This window comes from Gorilla gorilla, chromosome 16 (genome assembly GCF_029281585.2).
Source record: "Gorilla gorilla gorilla isolate KB3781 chromosome 16, NHGRI_mGorGor1-v2.1_pri, whole genome shotgun sequence".
NCBI lineage: Eukaryota > Metazoa > Chordata > Mammalia > Primates > Hominidae > Gorilla > Gorilla gorilla.
This window is the reverse complement of record NC_073240.2, coordinates 7470344-7489291: the sequence shown is the minus strand read 5'-3', so window position 1 is coordinate 7489291 and position 18948 is coordinate 7470344.

The window sequence follows — 18948 nt, the reverse complement described above, 5'->3', positions numbered from 1 at the left end:
TTCCATTCCATTCCATTCCATTCCATTCCATTGAATTCCATTCCATTCCATTCCATTCCATAGAATTCCGTTCCATTCCATTCCATACCCTTCCGTTCCGTCCCGTTCCGTTCCGTTCCGTTCCGTTGCGTGCCGTTCCGTTCTACTCAGGTTGATTACATTCTATTCCATTCCATTCCATTCGATTCCATTCGATTCCAATCGATTCCATTCGATTGCATTCGATTCCATTCGTTGCCATTCCATTCCATTCCATTGAATTCCATTCCGTTCCATTCCATTCCATTCCATTCCATTGAATTCCATTCCATTCCATTCCATTCCTTTCCATTCCATTGAATTCCATTCCATTCCATTCCATTCCATTCCATTCCATTCCATTCCATTCCATTGAATTCCATTCCATTCCATTCCATTCCATTCCATTGAATTCCATTCCATTCCATTCCATAGAATTCCGTTCCATTCCATTCCATTCCATTCCATTCCATTCCATTCCATTCCATTGAATTCCATTCCGTTCCATTCCATTCCATTGAATTCCGTTCCATTCCACTCCATTCCATTCCGTTCCGTTCCGTTCCGTTCCGTTCCATTCCGTTGCGTTCCGCTCCGTTCTACTCGGGTTGATTCCATTCTATTCCATTCCAGTCCATTCGATCCCATTCGATTCCATTCGATTCCATTCGATTCCATTCGATTCCACTCCATTCCATTCCATAGAATTCCATTCCATTCCATTCCATCCCATTCCATTCCATTGAATTCCATTCCATTCCATTCCATTCCATTCCATTCCATTCCATTCCATGGAATTGCATTCCATTCCATTCCATGGAATTCCATTCCATTCCATTCCATTCCATGGAATTCCATTCCATTCCATTCCATTCCATGGAATTGCATTCCATTCCATTCCATTCCATTCCATAGAATTCCATTCCATTCCATTCCATTCCATTGAATTCCGTTCCATTCCATTCCATTCCGTTCCGTTCCGTTCCGTTCCGTTCCGTTGCGTTCCGTTCCGTTCCGTTGTGTTCCGTTCCGTTCTACTCGGGTTGATTCCATTCTATTCCATTCCATTCCAATCCATTCCATTCCATTCCATTGAATTCCATTCCATTCCATTCCATTCCATTCCATTCCATTCCATTCCATTCCATTCCATTGCATTCCATTCCATTCCATTCCATTCCATTCCATTCCATTCCATTCCATTGAATTCCATTCCATTCCATTCCATTCCATGGAATTCCGTTCCATTCCATTCCATTCCGTTCCGTTCCGTCCCGTTCCGTTCCGTTCCGTTCCGTTGCGTTCCGTTCCGTTCTACTCGGGTTGATTCCATTCTATTCCATTCCATTCCATTCGATTCCATTCGATTCCATTCGATTCCACTCCATTCCATTCCATAGAATTCCATTCCATTCCATTCCATTCCATTGAATTCCATTCCATTCCATTCCATTCCATTGAATTCCATTCCATTCCATTCCATTCCATTGAATTCCATTCCATTCCATTCCATTCCATTCCATTCCATTCCATTCCATTCCATTCCATTCTACTGGTGTCCATTCCATTCCATTCCATTCCATTCCATTCCATTCCATTCCATTCCATTCCTTTCCATTCCATTGCATTCCATTGCATTCCATTCCATTCCATTCCATTCCATTCCATTCCATTCCACTCCACTCCACTCCACTCCACTCCATTCCACTCCACTCCACTCCGGTACATTCCATTCCATTCCATTCCATTCCATTCCATTCCGTGCTTCTCGGGTACATTCCGTTCCGTTCCATTCCATTCCATTCCATTCCATTCCGTTCCAGTGCACTCTACTCCACTCCACTCCACTCCACTCCACTCCGGTACATTCCATTCCATTCCATTCCATTTCATTTCCATTCCCATTCCATTTCCATTCCCGTTCCATTTCCATTCCCGTTTCTTTTCCATTCCCGTTCCATTTCCATTCCAGTTCCATTACCATTCCCGTTCCATTTCCATTCCCGATCCATTTCCATTCCCGTTCCATTTCCATTCCCGTTCCATTTCCATTCCCGTTCCATTACCATTCCCGTTCCATTTCCGTTCCCGTTCCGTTTCCGTTCCCGTTCCATTTCCGTTCTCGTTCCGTTTCCGTTCCCGTTCCATTTCCATTCCCGTTCCATTTCCGTTCCCGTTCCATTTCCATTCCCGTTCCATTTCCATTCCCTTTCCATTTCCATTTCATTCCATTCCGTTCTGCTCGGGTACATTCCATTCCATTCCATTGCATTCCATTCCGTTCTGCTCCTGTCCATTCCATTCCATTCCATTCCGTTCCATTCCGTTCTACTCGGGTAGATTCCATTCCATTCCATTCCATTCCATTCCATTCCATTCCATTCCATTCCATTCTACTGGTGTCCATTCCATTCCATTCCATTCTATTCCATTCCATTCCATTCCATTCCATTGCATTCCATTCCATTCCATTCCATTCCGTTCCGTTCTACTCGGTTACATTCCATTCAATTCCATTCCATTCCGTTCTACTCGGGTAGATTCCATTCCATTCCATTCCATTCCTTTCCATTCCATTGCATTCCATTGCATTGCATTGCACTCAATTCCATTCCATTCCATTCCATTCCATTCCATTCCATTCCATTCCGTTCCGTTCAACTCGGTTACATTCCATTCAATTACATTCCATTCCGTTCTACTCGGTTACATTCCATTCCATTCCATTCCATTCCATTCCAATCCATTCCATTCCATTCCATTCCGTTCTACTCGGGTACATTCCATTCCATTCCATTCCATTCCATGCCATTCCGTTCTACTTTGGTACATTCCATTCCATTCCATTCCATTCCATTCCATTCCATTACATTCCATTCCATTCCATTGAATTCCATACCATTCCATTGAATTCCATTCCATTCCATTGAATTCCATTCCATTCCATTCCATTCCATTGAATTCCGTTCCATTCCATTCCATTCCATTCCATTCCATTGAATTCCATTCCATTCCATTCCATAGAATTCCGTTCCATTCCATTCCATTCCATTCCATTCCATTCCATTGAATTCAATTCCATTCCATTCCATTCCTTTCCATTGAATTCCATTCTGTTCCATTCCATTCCTTTGAATTCCGTTCCATTCCATTCCATTCCATTCCTTTCCGTTCCGTTCCGTTCCGTTCCGTTCCGTTGCGTTCCGCTCCGTTCTACTCGGGTTGATTCCATTCTATTCCTTTCCATTCCATTCGATCCCATTCGATTCCATTCGATTCCATTCGATTCCATTCGATTCCACTCCATTCCATTCCATAGAATTCCATTCCATTCCATTCCATTTGAATTCCATTCCATTCCATTCCATTCCATTCCATTCCATTCCATTCCATTGAATTCCATTCCATTCCATTCCATTCCATTGAATTCCGTTCCTTTCCATTCCATTCCGTTCCGTTCCGTTCCGTTCCGTTCCGTTGCGTTCCGTTCCGTTCCGTTGCGTTCCGTTCCGTTCTACTCGGGTTGATTCCATTCTATTCCATTCCATTCCATTCCATTCCATTCCATTCCATTCCATTCCATTCCATTGAATTCCATTCCATTCCATTCCATTCCATTGAATTCCGTTCCATTCCATTCCATACCCTTCCGTTCCGTCCCGTTCCGTTCCGTTCCGTTCCGTTGCGTGCCGTTCCGTTCTACTCAGGTTGATTACATTCTATTCCATTCCATTCCATTCGATTCCATTCGATTCCATTCGATTCCATTCCATTCCATTCCATGGAATTCCATTCCATTCCATTCCATGGAATTCCATTCCATTCCATTCCATTCCATTCCATTCCATTCCATTGAATTCCATTCCATTCCATTCCATTCCATTCCATTCCATTCCATTCCATTGAATTCCATTCCGTTCCATTCCATTCCATTGAATTCCGTTCCATTCCACTCCATTCCATTCCGTTCCGTTCCGTTCCGTTCCGTTCCGTTCCGTTGCGTTCCGCTCCGTTCTACTCGGGTTGATTCCATTCTATTCCATTCCAGTCCATTCGATCCCATTCGATTCCATTCGATTCCATTCGATTCCATTCGATTCCACTCCATTCCATTCCATAGAATTCCATTCCATTCCATTCCATCCCATTCCATTCCATTGAATTCCATTCCATTCCATTCCATTCCATTCCATGGAATTCCATTCCATTCCATTCCATTCCATTCCATTCCATAGAATTCCATTCCATTCCATTCCATTCCATTGTATTCCGTTCCATTCCATTCCATTCCGTTCCGTTCTGTTCCGTTCCGTTCCGTTGCGTTCCGTTCCGTTCCGTTGTGTTCCGTTCCGTTCTACTCGGGTTGATTCCATTCTATTCCATTCCATTCCAATCCATTCCATTCCATTCCATTGAATTCCATTCCATTCCATTCCATTCCATTCCATTCCATTCCATTGCATTCCATTCCATTCCATTCCATTCCATTCCATTCCATTGAATTCCATTCCATTCCATTCCATTCCATGGAATTCCGTTCCATTCCATTCCATTCCATGGAATTCCGTTCCATTCCATTCCATTCCGTTCCGTTCCGTCCCGTTCCGTTCCGTTCCGTTCCGTTGCGTTCCGTTCCGTTCTACTCGGGTTGATTCCATTCTATTCCATTCCATTCCATTCGATTCCATTCGATTCCGTTCGATTCCACTCCATTCCATTCCATAGAATTCCATTCCATTCCATTCCATTCCATTGAATTCCATTCCATTCCATTCCATTCCATTGAATTCCATTCCATTCCATTCCATTCCATTCCATTGAATTCCATTCCATTCCATTCCATTCCATTCCATTCCATTCCATTCCATTCCATTCTACTGGTGTCCATTCCATTCCATTCCATTCCATTCCATTCCATTCCTTTCCATTCCATTGCATTCCATTGCATTCCATTCCATTCCATTCCATTCCATTCCATTCCATTCCATTCCACTCCACTCCACTCCACTCCACTCCATTCCACTCCACTCCACTCCGGTACATTCCATTCCATTCCATTCCATTCCGTGCTTCTCGGGTACATTCCGTTCCGTTCCATTCCATTCCATTCCATTCCATTCTGTTCCAGTGCACTCTACTCCACTCCACTCCACTCCACTCCACTCCGGTACATTCCATTCCATTCCATTCCATTCCATTTCCATTCCCATTCCATTTCCATTCCCGTTCCATTTCCATTCCCGTTTCTTTTCCATTCCCGTTCCATTTCCATTCCAGTTCCATTACCATTCCCGTTCCATTTCCATTCCCGATCCATTTCCATTCCCGTTCCATTTCCATTCCCGTTCCATTTCCATTCCCGTTCCATTACCATTCCCGTTCCATTTCCGTTCCCGTTCCGTTTCCGTTCCCGTTCCATTTCCGTTCTCGTTCCGTTTCCGTTCCCGTTCCATTTCCATTCCCGTTCCATTTCCGTTCCCGTTCCATTTCCATTCCCGTTCCATTTCCATTCCCTTTCCATTTCCATTTCATTCCATTCCGTTCTGCTCGGGTACATTCCATTCCATTCCATTGCATTCCATTCCGTTCTGCTCCTGTCCATTCCATTCCATTCCATTCCGTTCCATTCCGTTCTACTCGGGTAGATTCCATTCCATTCCATTCCATTCCATTCCATTCCATTCCATTCCATTCCATTCCATTCCATTCTACTGGTGTCCATTCCATTCCATTCCATTCTATTCCATTCCATTCCATTCCATTCCATTGCATTCCATTCCATTCCATTCCATTCCGTTCCGTTCTACTCGGTTACATTCCATTCAATTCCATTCCATTCCGTTCTACTCGGGTAGATTCCATTCCATTCCATTCCATTCCTTTCCATTCCATTGCATTCCATTGCATTGCATTGCACTCAATTCCATTCCATTCCATTCCATTCCATTCCATTCCATTCCATTCCGTTCCGTTCAACTCGGTTACATTCCATTCAATTCCATTCCATTCCGTTCTACTCGGTTACATTCCATTCCATTCCATTCCATTCCATTCCAATCCATTCCATTCCATTCCATTCCGTTCTACTCGGGTACATTCCATTCCATTCCATTCCATTCCATTCCATTCCATTCCATTCCATTCCATTCCATTCCGTTCTACTTTGGTACATTCCATTCCATTCCATTCCATTCCATTCCATTCCATTCCATTCCATTCCATTCCATTGCATTCCATTCCATTCCATTCCATTCCATTCCATTCCATTCCATTCCATTCCATTGAATTCCATTCCATTCCATTCCATTCCATGGAATTCCGTTCCATTCCATTCCATTCCGTTCCGTTCCGTCCCGTTCCGTTCCGTTCCGTTCCGTTGCGTTCCGTTCCGTTCTACTCGGGTTGATTCCATTCTATTCCATTCCATTCCATTCGATTCCATTCGATTCCATTCGATTCCACTCCATTCCATTCCATAGAATTCCATTCCATTCCATTCCATTCCATTGAATTCCATTCCATTCCATTCCATTCCATTGAATTCCATTCCATTCCATTCCATTCCATTGAATTCCATTCCATTCCATTCCATTCCATTCCATTCCATTCCATTCCATTCCATTCCATTCTACTGGTGTCCATTCCATTCCATTCCATTCCATTCCATTCCATTCCATTCCATTCCATTCCTTTCCATTCCATTGCATTCCATTGCATTCCATTCCATTCCATTCCATTCCATTCCATTCCATTCCACTCCACTCCACTCCACTCCACTCCATTCCACTCCACTCCACTCCGGTACATTCCATTCCATTCCATTCCATTCCATTCCATTCCGTGCTTCTCGGGTACATTCCGTTCCGTTCCATTCCATTCCATTCCATTCCATTCCGTTCCAGTGCACTCTACTCCACTCCACTCCACTCCACTCCACTCCGGTACATTCCATTCCATTCCATTCCATTCCATTTCCATTCCCATTCCATTTCCATTCCCGTTCCATTTCCATTCCCGTTTCTTTTCCATTCCCGTTCCATTTCCATTCCAGTTCCATTACCATTCCCGTTCCATTTCCATTCCCGATCCATTTCCATTCCCGTTCCATTTCCATTCCCGTTCCATTTCCATTCCCGTTCCATTACCATTCCCGTTCCATTTCCGTTCCCGTTCCGTTTCCGTTCCCGTTCCATTTCCGTTCTCGTTCCGTTTCCGTTCCCGTTCCATTTCCATTCCCGTTCCATTTCCGTTCCCGTTCCATTTCCATTCCCGTTCCATTTCCATTCCCTTTCCATTTCCATTTCATTCCATTCCGTTCTGCTCGGGTACATTCCATTCCATTCCATTGCATTCCATTCCGTTCTGCTCCTGTCCATTCCATTCCATTCCATTCCGTTCCATTCCGTTCTACTCGGGTAGATTCCATTCCATTCCATTCCATTCCATTCCATTCCATTCCATTCCATTCCATTCCATTCCATTCCATTCCATTCTACTGGTGTCCATTCCATTCCATTCCATTCTATTCCATTCCATTCCATTCCATTCCATTGCATTCCATTCCATTCCATTCCATTCCGTTCCGTTCTACTCGGTTACATTCCATTCAATTCCATTCCATTCCGTTCTACTCGGGTAGATTCCATTCCATTCCATTCCATTCCTTTCCATTCCATTGCATTCCATTGCATTGCATTGCACTCAATTCCATTCCATTCCATTCCATTCCATTCCATTCCATTCCATTCCGTTCCGTTCAACTCGGTTACATTCCATTCAATTGCATTCCATTCCGTTCTACTCGGTTACATTCCATTCCATTCCATTCCATTCCATTCCAATCCATTCCATTCCATTCCATTCCGTTCTACTCGGGTACATTCCATTCCATTCCATTCCATTCCATTCCATTCCATTCCATTCCATTCCATTCCATTCCATTGCATTCCATTCCATTCCATTCCATTCCATTCCATTCCATTCCATTGAATTCCATTCCATTCCATTCCATTCCATGGAATTCCGTTCCATTCCATTCCATTCCGTTCCGTTCCGTCCCGTTCCGTTCCGTTCCGTTCCGTTGCGTTCCGTTCCGTTCTACTCGGGTTGATTCCATTCTATTCCATTTCATTCCATTCGATTCCATTCGATTCCATTCGATTCCACTCCATTCCATTCCATAGAATTCCATTCCATTCCGTTCTACTCGGGTACATTCCATTCCATTCCATTGCATTCCATTCCATTCCATTCCATTCCGTTCCGTTCTACTCGGTTACATTCCATTCAATTCCATTCCATTCCGTTCTACTCGGGTAGATTCCATTCCATTCCATTCCATTCCTTTCCATTCCATTGCATTCCATTGCATTGCATTGCACTCAATTCCATTCCATTCCATTCCATTCCATTCCATTCCATTCCATTCCGTTCCGTTCAACTCGGTTACATTCCATTCAATTACATTCCATTCCGTTCTACTCGGTTACATTCCATTCCATTCCATTCCATTCCATTCCAATCCATTCCATTCCATTCCATTCCGTTCTACTCGGGTACATTCCATTCCATTCCATTCCATTCCATTCCATTCCATGCCATTCCGTTCTACTTTGGTACATTCCATTCCATTCCATTCCATTCCATTCCATTCCATTACATTCCATTCCATTCCATTGAATTCCATTCCATTCCATTGAATTCCATTCCATTCCATTCCATTCCATTGAATTCCGTTCCATTCCATTCCATTCCATTCCATTCCATTGAATTCCATTCCATTCCATTCCATAGAATTCCGTTCCATTCCATTCCATTCCATTCCATTCCATTCCATTCCATTCCATTCCATTCCATTCCATTGAATTCAATTCCATTCCATTCCATTCCTTTCCATTGAATTCCATTCTGTTCCATTCCATTCCTTTGAATTCCGTTCCATTCCATTCCATTCCATTCCTTTCCGTTCCGTTCCGTTCCGTTCCGTTCCGTTGCGTTCCGCTCCGTTCTACTCGGGTTGATTCCATTCTATTCCATTCCATTCCATTCGATCCCATTCGATTCCATTCGATTCCATTCGATTCCATTCGATTCCACTCCATTCCATTCCATAGAATTCCATTCCATTCCATTCCATTTGAATTCCATTCCATTCCATTCCATTCCATTCCATTCCATTGAATTCCATTCCATTCCATTCCATTCCATTGAATTCCGTTCCTTTCCATTCCATTCCGTTCCGTTCCGTTCCGTTCCGTTCCGTTGCGTTCCGTTCCGTTCCGTTGCGTTCCGTTCCGTTCTACTCGGGTTGATTCCATTCTATTCCATTCCATTCCATTCCATTCCATTCCATTCCATTCCATTCCATTCCATTCCATAGAATTCCATTCCATTCCATTCCATTCCATTGAATTCCGTTCCATTCCATTCCATACCCTTCCGTTCCGTCCCGTTCCGTTCCGTTCCGTTCCGTTGCGTGCCGTTCCGTTCTACTCAGGTTGATTACATTCTATTCCATTCCATTCCATTCGATTCCATTCGATTCCATTCGATTCCATTCCATTCCATTCCATGGAATTCCATTCCATTCCATTCCATTCCATTCCATTCCATTCCATTGAATTCCATTCCATTCCATTCCATTCCATTCCATTGAATTCCATTCCATTCCATTCCATAGAATTCCGTTCCATTCCATTCCATTCCATTCCATTCCATTCCATTCCATTGAATTCCATTCCGTTCCATTCCATTCCATTGAATTCCGTTCCATTCCACTCCATTCCATTCCGTTCCGTTCCGTTCCGTTCCGTTCCGTTGCGTTCCGCTCCGTTCTACTCGGGTTGATTCCATTCTATTCCATTCCAGTCCATTCGATCCCATTCGATTCCATTCGATTCCATTCGATTCCATTCGATTCCACTCCATTCCATTCCATAGAATTCCATTCCATTCCATTCCATCCCATTCCATTCCATTGAATTCCATTCCATTCCATTCCATTCCATTCCATGGAATTCCATTCCATTCCATTCCATTCCATTCCATTCCATAGAATTCCATTCCATTCCATTCTATTCCATTGAATTCCGTTCCATTCCATTCCATTCCGTTCCGTTCCGTTCCGTTCCGTTGCGTTCCGTTCCGTTCCGTTGTGTTCCGTTCCTTTCTACTCGGGTTGATTCCATTCTATTCCATTCCATTCCAATCCATTCCATTCCATTCCATTGAATTCCATTCCATTCCATTCCATTCCATTCCATTCCATTCCATTCCATTCCATGGAATTCCATTCCATTCCATTCCATTCCATTCCATTCCATTCCATTGAATTCCATTCCATTCCATTCCATTCCATGGAATTCCGTTCCATTCCATTCCATTCCGTTCCGTTCCGTCCCGTTCCGTTCCGTTCCGTTCCGTTGCGTTCCGTTCCGTTCTACTCGGGTTGATTCCATTCTATTCCATTCCATTCCATTCGATTCCATTCGATTCCATTCGATTCCACTCCATTCCATTCCATAGAATTCCATTCCATTCCATTCTATTCCATTGAATTCCATTCCATTCCATTCCATTCCATTGAATTCCATTCCATTCCATTCCATTCCATTGAATTCCATTCCATTCCATTCCATTCCATTCCATTCCATTCCATTCCATTCTACTGGTGTCCATTCCATTCCATTCCATTCCATTCCATTCCATTCCATTCCATTCCTTTCCATTCCATTGCATTCCATTGCATTCCATTCCATTCCATTCCATTCCATTCCATTCCATTCCACTCCACTCCACTCCACTCCACTCCATTCCACTCCACTCCACTCCGGTACATTCCATTCCATTCCATTCCATTCCATTCCATTCCGTGCTTCTCGGGTACATTCCGTTCCGTTCCATTCCATTCCATTCCATTCCATTCCGTTCCAGTGCACTCTACTCCACTCCACTCCACTCCACTCCACTCCGGTACATTCCATTCCATTCCATTCCATTCCATTTCCATTCCCATTCCATTTCCATTCCCGTTCCATTTCCATTCCCGTTTCTTTTCCATTCCCGTTCCATTTCCATTCCAGTTCCATTACCATTCCCGTTCCATTTCCATTCCCGATCCATTTCCATTCCCGTTCCATTTCCATTCCCGTTCCATTTCCATTCCCGTTCCATTACCATTCCCGTTCCATTTCCGTTCCCGTTCCGTTTCCGTTCCCGTTCCATTTCCGTTCTCGTTCCGTTTCCATTCCCGTTCCGTTTCCATTCCCGTTCCATTTCCGTTCCCGTTCCATTTCCATTCCCGTTCCATTTCCATTCCCTTTCCATTTCCATTTCATTCCATTCCGTTCTGCTCGGGTACATTCCATTCCATTCCATTGCATTCCATTCCGTTCTGCTCCTGTCCATTCCATTCCATTCCATTCCGTTCCATTCCGTTCTACTCGGGTAGATTCCATTCCATTCCATTCCATTCCATTCCATTCCATTCCATTCCATTCCATTCCATTCCATTCTACTGGTGTCCATTCCATTCCATTCCATTCTATTCCATTCCATTCCATTCCATTCCATTGCATTCCATTCCATTCCATTCCATTCCGTTCCGTTCTACTCGGTTACATTCCATTCAATTCCATTCCATTCCGTTCTACTCGGGTAGATTCCATTCCATTCCATTCCATTCCTTTCCATTCCATTGCATTCCATTGCATTGCATTGCACTCAATTCCATTCCATTCCATTCCATTCCATTCCATTCCATTCCATTCCATTCCATTGAATTCCATTCCATTCCATTCCATTCCATTCCATTCCATTCCATTCCATTCTACTGGTGTCCATTCCATTCCATTCCATTCCATTCCATTCCATTCCTTTCCATTCCATTGCATTCCATTGCATTCCATTCCATTCCATTCCATTCCATTCCATTCCATTCCACTCCACTCCACTCCACTCCACTCCATTCCACTCCACTCCACTCCGGTACATTCCATTCCATTCCATTCCATTCCATTCCATTCCGTGCTTCTCGGGTACATTCCGTTCCGTTCCATTCCATTCCATTCCATTCCATTCCGTTCCAGTGCACTCTACTCCACTCCACTCCACTCCACTCCACTCCGGTACATTCCATTCCATTCCATTCCATTCCATTTCCATTCCCATTCCATTTCCATTCCCGTTCCATTTCCATTCCCGTTTCTTTTCCATTCCCGTTCCATTTCCATTCCAGTTCCATTACCATTCCCGTTCCATTTCCATTCCCGATCCATTTCCATTCCCGTTCCATTTCCATTCCCGTTCCATTTCCATTCCCGTTCCATTACCATTCCCGTTCCATTTCCGTTCCCGTTCCGTTTCCGTTCCCGTTCCATTTCCGTTCTCGTTCCGTTTCCGTTCCCGTTCCATTTCCATTCCCGTTCCATTTCCGTTCCCGTTCCATTTCCGTTCCCGTTCCATTTCCATTCCCTTTCCATTTCCATTTCATTCCATTCCGTTCTGCTCGGGTACATTCCATTCCATTCCATTGCATTCCATTCCGTTCTGCTCCTGTCCATTCCATTCCATTCCATTCCGTTCCATTCCGTTCTACTCGGGTAGATTCCATTCCATTCCATTCCATTCCATTCCATTCCATTCCATTCCATTCCTTTCCATTCCATTGCATTCCATTGCATTCCATTCCATTCCATTCCATTCCATTCCATTCCATTCCACTCCACTCCACTCCACTCCACTCCATTCCACTCCACTCCACTCCGGTACATTCCATTCCATTCCATTCCATTCCATTCCATTCCGTGCTTCTCGGGTACATTCCGTTCCGTTCCATTCCATTCCATTCCATTCCATTCCGTTCCAGTGCACTCTACTCCACTCCACTCCACTCCACTCCACTCCGGTACATTCCATTCCATTCCATTCCATTCCATTTCCATTCCCATTCCATTTCCATTCCCGTTCCATTTCCATTCCCGTTTCTTTTCCATTCCCGTTCCATTTCCATTCCAGTTCCATTACCATTCCCGTTCCATTTCCATTCCCGATCCATTTCCATTCCCATTCCATTTCCATTCCCGTTCCATTTCCATTCCCGTTCCATTACCATTCCCGTTCCATTTCCGTTCCCGTTCCGTTTCCGTTCCCGTTCCATTTCCGTTCTCGTTCCGTTTCCGTTCCCGTTCCATTTCCATTCCCGTTCCATTTCCGTTCCCGTTCCATTTCCATTCCCGTTCCATTTCCATTCCCTTTCCATTTCCATTTCATTCCATTCCGTTCTGCTCGGGTACATTCCATTCCATTCCATTGCATTCCATTCCGTTCTGCTCCTGTCCATTCCATTCCATTCCATTCCGTTCCATTCCGTTCTACTCGGGTAGATTCCATTCCATTCCATTCCATTCCATTCCATTCCATTCCATTCCATTCCATTCCATTCCATTCTACTGGTGTCCATTCCATTCCGTTCCATTCTATTCCATTCCATTCCATTCCAATCCATTGCATTCCATTCCATTCCATTCCATTCCGTTCCGTTCTACTCGGTTACATTCCATTCAATTCCATTCCATTCCGTTCTACTCGGGTAGATTCCATTCCATTCCATTCCATTCCTTTCCATTCCATTGCATTCCATTGCATTGCATTGCACTCAATTCCATTCCATTCCATTCCATTCCATTCCATTCCATTCCATTCCATTGAATTCCATTCCATTCCATTCCATTCCATTCCATTCCATTCCATTCCATTCCATTCCATTCCTTTCCATTCCATTGCATTCCATTGCATTCCATTCCATTCCATTCCATTCCATTCCATTCCATTCCACTCCACTCCACTCCACTCCACTCCATTCCACTCCACTCCACTCCGGTACATTCCATTCCATTCCATTCCATTCCATTCCATTCCGTGCTTCTCGGGTACATTCCGTTCCGTTCCATTCCATTCCATTCCATTCCATTCCGTTCCAGTGCACTCTACTCCACTCCACTCCACTCCACTCCACTCCGGTACATTCCATTCCATTCCATTCCATTCCATTTCCATTCCCATTCCATTTCCATTCCCGTTCCATTTCCATTCCCGTTTCTTTTCCATTCCCGTTCCATTTCCATTCCAGTTCCATTACCATTCCCGTTCCATTTCCATTCCCGATCCATTTCCATTCCCGTTCCATTTCCATTCCCGTTCCATTTCCATTCCCGTTCCATTACCATTCCCGTTCCATTTCCGTTCCCGTTCCGTTTCCGTTCCCGTTCCATTTCCGTTCTCGTTCCGTTTCCGTTCCCGTTCCATTTCCATTCCCGTTCCATTTCCGTTCCCGTTCCATTTCCATTCCCGTTCCATTTCCATTCCCTTTCCATTTCCATTTCATTCCATTCCGTTCTGCTCGGGTACATTCCATTCCATTCCATTGCATTCCATTCCGTTCTGCTCCTGTCCATTCCATTCCATTCCATTCCGTTCCATTCCGTTCTACTCGGGTAGATTCCATTCCATTCCATTCCATTCCATTCCATTCCATTCCATTCCATTCCATTCTACTGGTGTCCATTCCATTCCATTCCATTCTATTCCATTCCATTCCATTCCATTCCATTGCATTCCATTCCATTCCATTCCATTCCGTTCCGTTCTACTCGGTTACATTCCATTCAATTCCATTCCATTCCGTTCTACTCGGGTAGATTCCATTCCATTCCATTCCATTCCTTTCCATTCCATTGCATTCCATTGCATTGCATTGCACTCAATTCCATTCCATTCCATTCCATTCCATTCCATTCCATTCCATTCCGTTCCGTTCAACTCGGTTACATTCCATTCAATTACATTCCATTCCGTTCTACTCGGTTACATTCCATTCCATTCCATTCCATTCCATTCCAATCCATTCCATTCCATTCCATTCCGTTCTACTCGGGTACATTCCATTCCATTCCATTCCATTCCATGCCATTCCGTTCTACTTTGGTACATTCCATTCCATTCCATTCCATTCCATTCCATTCCATTACATTCCATTCCATTCCATTGAATTCCATACCATTCCATTGAATTCCATTCCATTCCATTGAATTCCATTCCATTCCATTCCATTCCATTGAATTCCGTTCCATTCCATTCCATTCCATTCCATTCCATTGAATTCCATTCCATTCCATTCCATAGAATTCCGTTCCATTCCATTCCATTCCATTCCATTCCATTCCATTGAATTCAATTCCATTCCATTCCATTCCTTTCCATTGAATTCCATTCTGTTCCATTCCATTCCTTTGAATTCCGTTCCATTCCATTCCATTCCATTCCTTTCCGTTCCGTTCCGTTCCGTTCCGTTCCGTTGCGTTCCGCTCCGTTCTACTCGGGTTGATTCCATTCTATTCCTTTCCATTCCATTCGATCCCATTCGATTCCATTCGATTCCATTCGATTCCATTCGATTCCACTCCATTCCATTCCATAGAATTCCATTCCATTCCATTCCATTTGAATTCCATTCCATTCCATTCCATTCCATTCCATTCCATTCCATTCCATTGAATTCCATTCCATTCCATTCCATTCCATTGAATTCCGTTCCTTTCCATTCCATTCCGTTCCGTTCCGTTCCGTTCCGTTCCGTTGCGTTCCGTTCCGTTCCGTTGCGTTCCGTTCCATTCTACTCGGGTTGATTCCATTCTATTCCATTCCATTCCATTCCATTCCATTCCATTCCATTCCATTCCATTCCATTGAATTCCATTCCATTCCATTCCATTCCATTGAATTCCGTTCCATTCCATTCCATACCCTTCCGTTCCGTCCCGTTCCGTTCCGTTCCGTTCCGTTGCGTGCCGTTCCGTTCTACTCAGGTTGATTACATTCTATTCCATTCCATTCCATTCGATTCCATTCGATTCCATTCGATTCCATTCCATTCCATTCCATGGAATTCCATTCCATTCCATTCCATGGAATTCCATTCCATTCCATTCCATTCCATTCCATTCCATTCCATTGAATTCCATTCCATTCCATTCCATTCCATTCCATTCCATTCCATTCCATTGAATTCCATTCCGTTCCATTCCATTCCATTGAATTCCGTTCCATTCCACTCCATTCCATTCCGTTCCGTTCCGTTCCGTTCCGTTCCGTTCCGTTGCGTTCCGCTCCGTTCTACTCGGGTTGATTCCATTCTATTCCATTCCAGTCCATTCGATCCCATTCGATTCCATTCGATTCCATTCGATTCCATTCGATTCCACTCCATTCCATTCCATAGAATTCCATTCCATTCCATTCCATCCCATTCCATTCCATTGAATTCCATTCCATTCCATTCCATTCCATTCCATGGAATTCCATTCCATTCCATTCCATTCCATTCCATTCCATAGAATTCCATTCCATTCCATTCCATTCCATTGTATTCCGTTCCATTCCATTCCATTCCGTTCCGTTCTGTTCCGTTCCGTTCCGTTGCGTTCCGTTCCGTTCCGTTGTGTTCCGTTCCGTTCTACTCGGGTTGATTCCATTCTATTCCATTCCATTCCAATCCATTCCATTCCATTCCATTGAATTCCATTCCATTCCATTCCATTCCATTCCATTCCATTCCATTGCATTCCATTCCATTCCATTCCATTCCATTCCATTCCATTGAATTCCATTCCATTCCATTCCATTCCATGGAATTCCGTTCCATTCCATTCCATTCCATGGAATTCCGTTCCATTCCATTCCATTCCGTTCCGTTCCGTCCCGTTCCGTTCCGTTCCGTTCCGTTGCGTTCCGTTCCGTTCTACTCGGGTTGATTCCATTCTATTCCATTCCATTCCATTCGATTCCATTCGATTCCGTTCGATTCCACTCCATTCCATTCCATAGAATTCCATTCCATTCCATTCCATTCCATTGAATTCCATTCCATTCCATTCCATTCCATTGAATTCCATTCCATTCCATTCCATTCCATTCCATTGAATTCCATTCCATTCCATTCCATTCCATTCCATTCCATTCCATTCCATTCCATTCTACTGGTGTCCATTCCATTCCATTCCATTCCATTCCATTCCATTCCTTTCCATTCCATTGCATTCCATTGCATTCCATTCCATTCCATTCCATTCCATTCCATTCCATTCCATTCCACTCCACTCCACTCCACTCCACTCCATTCCACTCCACTCCACTCCGGTACATTCCATTCCATTCCATTCCATTCCGTGCTTCTCGGGTACATTCCGTTCCGTTCCATTCCATTCCATTCCATTCCATTCTGTTCCAGTGCACTCTACTCCACTCCACTCCACTCCACTCCACTCCGGTACATTCCATTCCATTCCATTCCATTCCATTTCCATTCCCATTCCATTTCCATTCCCGTTCCATTTCCATTCCCGTTTCTTTTCCATTCCCGTTCCATTTCCATTCCAGTTCCATTACCATTCCCGTTCCATTTCCATTCCCGATCCATTTCCATTCCCGTTCCATTTCCATTCCCGTTCCATTTCCATTCCCGTTCCATTACCATTCCCGTTCCATTTCCGTTCCCGTTCCGTTTCCGTTCCCGTTCCATTTCCGTTCTCGTTCCGTTTCCGTTCCCGTTCCATTTCCATTCCCGTTCCATTTCCGTTCCCGTTCCATTTCCATTCCCGTTCCATTTCCATTCCCTTTCCATTTCCATTTCATTCCATTCCGTTCTGCTCGGGTACATTCCATTCCATTCCATTGCATTCCATTCCGTTCTGCTCCTGTCCATTCCATTCCATTCCATTCCGTTCCATTCCGTTCTACTCGGGTAGATTCCATTCCATTCCATTCCATTCCATTCCATTCCATTCCATTCCATTCCATTCCATTCCATTCTACTGGTGTCCATTCCATTCCATTCCATTCTATTCCATTCCATTCCATTCCATTCCATTGCATTCCATTCCATTCCATTCCATTCCGTTCCGTTCTACTCGGTTACATTCCATTCAATTCCATTCCATTCCGTTCTACTCGGGTAGATTCCATTCCATTCCATTCCATTCCTTTCCATTCCATTGCATTCCATTGCATTGCATTGCACTCAATTCCATTCCATTCCATTCCATTCCATTCCATTCCATTCCATTCCGTTCCGTTCAACTCGGTTACATTCCATTCAATTCCATTCCATTCCGTTCTACTCGGTTACATTCCATTCCATTCCATTCCATTCCATTCCAATCCATTCCATTCCATTCCATTCCGTTCTACTCGGGTACATTCCATTCCATTCCATTCCATTCCATTCCATTCCATTCCATTCCATTCCATTCCATTCCGTTCTACTTTGGTACATTCCATTCCATTCCATTCCATTCCATTCCATTCCATTCCATTCCATTCCATTCCATTGCATTCCATTCCATTCCATTCCATTCCATTCCATTCCATTCCATTCCATTGAATTCCATTCCATTCCATTCCATTCCATGGAATTCCGTTCCATTCCATTCCATTCCGTTCCGTTCCGTCCCGTTCCGTTCCGTTCCGTTCCGTTGCGTTCCGTTCCGTTCTACTCGGGTTGATTCCATTCTATTCCATTCCATTCCATTCGATTCCATTCGATTCCATTCGATTCCACTCCATTCCATTCCATAGAATTCCATTCCATTCCATTCCATTCCATAGAATTCCATTCCATTCCATTCCATTCCATTGAATTCCATTCCATTCCATTCCATTCCATTGAATTCCATTCCATTCCATTCCATTCCATTCCATTCCATTCCATTCCATTCCATTCCATTCCATTCTACTGGTGTCCATTCCATTCCATTCCATTCCATTCCATTCCATTCCATTCCATTCCATTCCATTCCACTCCACTCCACTCCACTCCACTCCATTCCACTCCACTCCACTCCGGTACATTCCATTCCATTCCATTCCATTCCATTC